Raw genomic sequence first — 7,500 nt, forward strand, 5'->3', positions numbered from 1 at the left:
TTTGTTTATTGATTTATCTATTATCTTTTTTTTAGGTTTATGTTTATTTTATTCTATTTTATTCTTCTTTATTGTATTTATTTATTTATTTATTATCTTCTTTTATTTTATTTTGCTTCTTTTTTTCTTTTCTTTTATTGTATTTATTTGTTTATTTATTGATTGATTGATTGATTGATTATCTTTTAAGTTTATGTTTATTTTATTTTATTTTATTTTTCTTATTGTATTTATTTGTTTATTTGTTATCTTCTTTTAAGTTTATGTTTATTTTATTTTATTTTGCTTCTTTTTTCCTTTTTTATTTTCTTTGTTGTATTCATCTGTTTATTTATTTATTTATTTTCTTTTAAGTGTATGTTTATTTTATTTGCTTATTTTTTTTCTTTTCTTTATTGTATTTATTTGTTTATTTATTCATCTGTCATCTTTTTTATGCTCATCTTATTTTATTTTGCTTCTTTTTTCTTCTTTTGTTTTGATTGTTTTTATTCGGTGTGTTTGTCTGTTTATGTTTTCTTTGTATTATCCTATTTATTTCATTCCCTTTTCATGTTTCTTTCTCCTTATTGTGTTATTTATCTTATTTTGTTTTGTCTTCACCTTTTCACATTTCATTATCATTTCATTATTTCCTGATCTCCTTTTATTCTGGTTCCCTTTCTTTCATTTTCTTTCTATTTCTTAATTTCTGCTCCTATTCTTTCGTCTCCTTACTATTCTACTTCACAACATTAATAAATCATATGGAGTGTCCTATTTACTTGCCTGGTTGATTTTTTTTTTATCTTATTGCTATTATCATTATATTTCAATAAGGGTTGTGATGATGATAATGTCGTTGTCATTATCTTCATCTTCGTCATCATCACCATCTCCATCACTATCATCACCATCATCACCACCACCACCACCATCATCATCATCATCATCATCATCATCATCATCATCATCATCATCATCATCATCATCATCATCATCATCATCGTCATCATCACCACCACCATCATCACCACCACCACCACCATCATCATCATCATCATCATCATCATCATCATCATCATCATCATCATCATCGTCATCATCACCACCACCATCATCACCACCACCACCACCACCACCATCATCATCATCATCATCATCATCATCATCATCATCATCATCATCATCATCATCATCACCACCACCAATCACCACCACCATCATCATCACCACTACCATCACCACCACCACCATCATCATCATCATCATCATCATCATCATCATCATCATCATCATCACCATCATCATCATCATCATCATCATCATCACCATCACCATCATCACCACCACCACCATCATCATCATCACCATCATCATCATCATCATCATCACTATCATCACCACCTCCATCACTATCATCACCATCTCCATCATTATCTTCACCATCCCCAGCATCACCACCTCCATCACCACCATCACCACCACCTTCGCCCTCACCCTCCCCATCCCCAACATCCCCAACACAACCCAAGCCAAATCTATTTGACCCAACCCTTCTCCCTCACTCCCTTGATAACGAGCCTTCTCCCTCACTCCCTTGATAACGAGCCTTCTCCCTCACTCCCTTGATAACGAGCCTTCTCCCTCACTCCCTTGATAACGAGCCTTCTCCCTCACTCCCTTGATAACGAGCCTTCTCCCTCACTCCCTTGATAACGAGCCTTCTCCCTCACTCCCTTGATAACGAGCCTTCTCCCTCACTCCCTTGATAACGAGCCTTCTCCCTCACTCCCTTGATAACGAGCCTTCTCCCTCACTCCCTTGATAACGAGCCTTCTCCCTCACTCCCTTGATAACGAGCCTTCTCCCTCACTCCCTTGATAACGAGCCTTCTCCCTCACTCCCTTGATAACGAGCCTTCTCCCTCACTCCCTTGATAACGAGCCTTCTCCCTCACTCCCTTGATAACGAGCCTTCTCCCTCACTCCCTTGATAACGAGCCTTCTCCCTCATAACGAGCCTTCTCCCTTGATAACGATCCTTCTCCTTTACTCCCTTGATAACGAGCCTTCTCCCTCACTCCCTTGATAACGAGCCTTCTCCCTCACTCCCTTGATAACGAGCCTTCTCCCTCACTCCCTTGATAACGAGCCTTCTCCCTCACTCCCTTGATAACGAGCCTTCTCCCTCACTCCCTTGATAACGAGCCTTCTCCCTCACTCCCTTGATAACGAGCCTTCTCCCTCACTCCCTTGATAACGAGCCTTCTCCCTCACTCCCTTGATAACGAGCCTTCTCCCTCACTCCCTTGATAACGAGCCTTCTCCCTCACTCCCTTGATAACGAGCCTTCTCCCTCACTCCCTTGATAACGAGCCTTCTCCCTCACTCCCTTGATAACGAGCCTTCTCCCTCACTCCCTTGATAACGAGCCTTCTCCCTCACTCCCTTGATAACGAGCCTTCTCCCTCACTCCCTTGATAACGAGCCTTCTCCCTCACTCCCTTGATAACGAGCCTTCTCCCTCACTCCCTTGATAACGAGCCTTCTCCCTCACTCCCTTGATAACGAGCCTTCTCCCTCACTCCCTTGATAACGAGCCTTCTCCCTCACTCCCTTGATAACGAGAAATCAACCATCTCTGAATTTAATATCTAAGGACGAAATTCCTAAATCCAGGAGTCACACCTTTCAATAGCTGTTTGTGCTTTATGTTTGTACTTTTTTAGGTTGTTTGTGCTCTCTGTTTGTACTTTTTTACGTTGTTTGTGCTCTCTGTTTGTACTTTTTTACGTTGTTTGTACCCTCTGTTTGTACTTTTTTTACGTTGTTTGTACTCTCTGTTTGTACTTTTTTATGTTGTTTGTGCTCTCTGTTTGTACTTTTTTACGTTGTTTGAACGCTCTGTTTGTACTTTTTTTTCACTTTTTGTACCCTCAGTTTGTACTTTTTCACGTTGTTTGTACTCTCTGTTTGTACTTTTTTCGGTGTTTGTGCTCTCTGTTTGTACTTTTTTCGCTGTATGTACGCTCTGTTTGTACTTTTTTGCGTTGTTTGTCCTTTCTGTTTGTTCTTTTTTCCCCTGTTTGTACCCTCAGTTTGTACTTTTTTCGGTGTTTGTACTCTCTGTTTGTACTTTTTTCGGTGTTTGTACTCTCTGTTTGTACTTTTTTCGGTGTTTGTACTCTCTGTTTGTACTTTTTTACGTTGTTTGTACTGTTTGTACTTTTTTCGCTGCTTGTACTTTCTTTTTGTACTCCTTCACACTGTTTGTACTCTCTTTCTGTACCCTTGCACTCTGTTTGTACTCTCTGTAAAAACCGTTACACGCTGTTTGTAATCTCCGTTTGTACCCTTACACACTGTTTGTACTCTGTTAGTACTCTTTCACGCTGTACTCTGTTAGTACTCTCTCACGCTGTAGTTTCTGTTTGTGCCCCTACACACTGTTTGTACTTTCCATTAGTACTTTCTCACGCTGTTTGTACTCTCTGGCAAAACTGCAGCGCAAGGGAAAGCCGTGTGTACATTAATGTTAACGATAACATTCCCTTTCTTTATCGCTCACCTGCAAGACAGCTGTTTCTGCCGCTAAACGGATTACCTTGTGTTAAAACCGTTTTCATTGTGATAAATGTGGAAAAGGTGTGAATGAGAATGAATATCTTCACAATACAAGAAATGTATTTGGTTGGTGTCGAGTATATCTTCGTCAGAAATTTGTGTATGTATGGAAAAGATGTGTATTTGAAGATATTCATTCTTATTTATATTTTTTTGACATATATCTTGTGTTCAAAGGTGAAGGAAGTGTGGAATGGTGATTGTGATAGTGTTAATATCATCAAGGATCGTGATGGTGATGATGGTGATTGTAATTATGATTGTAGATATTATGAGGATAATTAATTCAGTAATGATAATGATAATGAAAAAAGAGAAAGAGGAAATAGACCAATAATGATGATGATTATAATGATGATAATGAAAATTAATAATAGTATTAATAACAATGATGATAGTAATAATAACAATGATAATAATAACGATGATGATAATAACAATGATAACCGTGATGAAAAAATGCTAATATTGATAACACTAATTACAATGATGATAATGATAGTAATAATGTTAATGATAATTATAATCATAATGATAATCAAAATAATGATCTAAATTATTGTAGTAGTAGTAATAATGAAAATATTTATAATAATGATAACAATAACAATGATGATAATAATGATAATGAAATTATAATGATTGAAATGATAATATCAACAATAAGTAATAGCAATCATGATGAACATAGGTGATTAATAATGATAATAATAATTATAGTAATAATGATAATGATAATGATACTGATTGTAATATTGATAACGATAATGAAGATGATAATAACAACAACGAAACGATAACAATGATAATGATAGAAAGACTATACCCGAGCTGATCTCTTCGTTATTACTAATTATGAATCTTCATCGTCATCTTCAATCCTTTGCCAGTTATCTTACTTCTGGCAACTCTTCATAACAACACACCCTGCCCTCTCTACCTCCCCCCCCCCAAACCTTATGCATTCAATCTTCATAACACTCGAATAACCCCCACCCTCCAACCCTCACCCCTCTCCCCCTCCCTAAACTCCATCCTCACCCCCCAACCCCCACTCCCCACCACCACCCCAAGTCGTTTTCCACCTGAAGCCTCGCATTTCCCCCTCCCCCAAACCACCCGTCTCCCACCCCCAATCTCTGAAGAAAGGGTGAAAGGGGGGGAGGTATAGAGAAGCGAGAGGGAGGGAAGGGTAGGGAGGAGGAAGGGTAGAGTAAAAGGGAGACAGAGAGAGAGGGAAGGGTAGGGAAGGAGGGAAAAAAGGAAAGGATAGGAAGGAGGGAGGGAGAGAGGGTAAGGTAGGGAGGAGGGAGAGAGGGAAGGGTAGTGTAGGGTAGGAAGGAGAGAGGGAGAGAAGGAAGAACAGAGAGGAGGGAGAGAGCGTAGAGTAGTGAGGAGGGAGGGAGAGAGGTTAGGGTAGTGAGGAGGGAAGGAAGGGTATGCAGGAGGGAGGGAGAGAGGGAAGGGTAGGAAGGAGGGAGAGAGGGTAGGGAGGAGGGAGGGAGAGAGGGAGAGAGGGTAGGGTAGGGAGGAGGGAAGGGAGAGAAGGTAGGGAGGAGGGAAGAACAGAGAGGAGGGAGAGAGGGTAGGGAAGAGGAAGGGAAGGATAGAGAGGAGAAAAGAAGGCAGGGAGGAGGGAGGGAAGGAAAGACAGCGTGAGGGGGAGGAGTCAAACTTGCGAATGAGACGTTGCCAAATCAGACAAGGACGCGCGTGTGAATAGCAGTTGATGACGACGCCGGTAAAGGTTAGTCTGATAGGGTGATTTGCGCAAGGGGAAGACGTGGCAACACCTGCTCGAACTCCGCGAAGAGACGGATTTTCAAAGGGTTATGAATTACGGTCTCTGCCTTTCGACGGCTGTGGGCGCGTTCTCTGGTTCTCTGTCTCTCTCTCTCTCTCTCTCTCTCTCTCTCTCTCTCTCTCTCTCTCTCTCTCTCTCTCTCTCTCTCTCTCTCTCTCTCTCTCTATCTATCTATCTATCTATCTCTATCTCTCTATCTCTCTATCTCTCTATCGCTGTCTCTCTCTCTCTCTCTCTCTCTCTCTCTCTCTCTCTCTCTCTCTCTCTCTCTCTCTCTCTCTCTCTCTCTCTCTCTCTCTCTCTCTCTCTCTGTCTCTCTATCTCTCTCTCTCTCTATCTCTCTCTCTCTCTCTCTCTCTCTCTCTCTCTCTCTCTCTCTCTCTCTCTCTCTCTCTGTCTGTCTGTCTGTCTGTCTACTTGGGTCTCTTTCTTGTCTTGTTTTTCTTTGTTTCTCTTTCTCCTTTTCTGTCTTTCTGTTTTTTTTCTGATTCTAGCTTTTCCTTTCATTTAAACATAGACTTTCTTCTCTCTCTCAGTTTCAGCCACTCTCTCTCTCTCTCTCTCTTTCTCTCTTTCTCCCTCTCCCTCTCCCTCTCCCTCACACTCACTCACTCTCCATCCATCTCTCTCCCTCTCCCTCTCTCTCTCTTCCACCTCTCTCCCCACCTCCTAACCCCCTCCCTCTCTCTCCTCCCGGTATCATTTCCTCTTCCCTCTTTCTTCCCTAGTTTCTTCCTCTCTCCCTTTTTTATCAATCATTTCCTCTTTCTCTCTCTTCCCCACTTTCTTCCTCTCTCCTCCTTATCTGGACCATTTCCTCTTTCTCTCTCTTCCCCAATTTCTTCCTCTCCCCTTTTATCTATCGTTTCCTCTTTCTCTCTCTTCCCCAGTTTCTTCTTCTCTCCTTTTTTATCTCTATCGTTTCCTCTTTCTCTCTCTTCCCCAGTTTCTTCCTCTCTCCTTCTCCCTGTATCGTTGCCTCTTTCTCTCTCTTCCCCAATATCTTCCTCTCTCCTTTTACCTATCATTTCCTCTTTCTCTCTCTTCCCCTGTTTCTTCTTCTATCCTTCTCCCTGTATCGTTTCCTCTTTCTCTCTCTTCCCTAATTTTCTTCCTGTATCGTTTCCTCTCTCCTCTCTCTCTTCCCCAATATCTTCCTCTCTCCTTTTTATCTATCATTCCCTCTTTCTCTCTCTTCCTCAATTTCTACCTCTCTCCTTTTTATCTATCATTCCCTCTTTCTCTCTCTTCCCCAGTTTCTTCCTCTCTCCTTCTTATCTATCATTTTCGTACTTTCCCACAGACTTTCGTTCACAGGGTACAAAAATCAGACGCTGTTCAGGTGAATGATCATTTTGATGCTATTGGCTTGTTGGGTAATTCTTGGGAGAGGGAGAGGGAGGGAGAGGAAGAGGGAGGGAGGGGAGAAAGAGGGAGAGGGAGGGAGGGAGGGGAGAAAGAGGGAGAGGGAGGGAGAGGGAGAGGGGAAGGGAGGGAGAGGGAGGGAGGGGAGAAAGAGGGAGGGAGGGGAGAGAGAGAGAGGGAGAAGAGGAGAGAGAGGGAGAGGGAGGGAGGGAGGAGAGAAGGGGAGAGGGAAGGAGGGAGGGAAGGGGGAAGAGGGAGGGAGGGGAGAAAGAGGGAAGGGGAGGGAGGAGGAAGAGGGAGGGAGGAGGAGAAAGAGGGAGAGGGAGGGAGGGAGGGAGAAAGAGGGAGAGGGAAGAGGGAGAGAGAGGGAGGGAGGGGGGAAAGAGGTGGAGAAAGAGAGAGAGGGAAACGAAGGAGGGAAGAAGGGAGGGTGGAAGGAGAGGGAATTGAGAGGGTGTAAGGGAGAGTTGAGGGAGAGAAAGGGGGAAAGAGGGGAGGAAGGGGGTAAGGGAGAAGGGAAGGGAGTGAGAAGGAGGGAGGGGGAAAGAGAGATGAGGGGAGAGGGGATGGGGAAAGAGGGAGATGGAGGGAGGGGGGAAGAGGGAAGAGAGAGAAAGTGAGGGAGGGAGGGAGGGGAGGGACAGAGGGGAGAAAGACGGAGAGGGAAAAAGGGAGGGAGGAACGGGGAAAGAGGGAGAGGGACAAACAGACAACCAGACAAACAGA

Source organism: Penaeus vannamei, chromosome 3 (genome assembly GCF_042767895.1).
Source record: "Penaeus vannamei isolate JL-2024 chromosome 3, ASM4276789v1, whole genome shotgun sequence".
Lineage (NCBI taxonomy): Eukaryota > Metazoa > Arthropoda > Malacostraca > Decapoda > Penaeidae > Penaeus > Penaeus vannamei.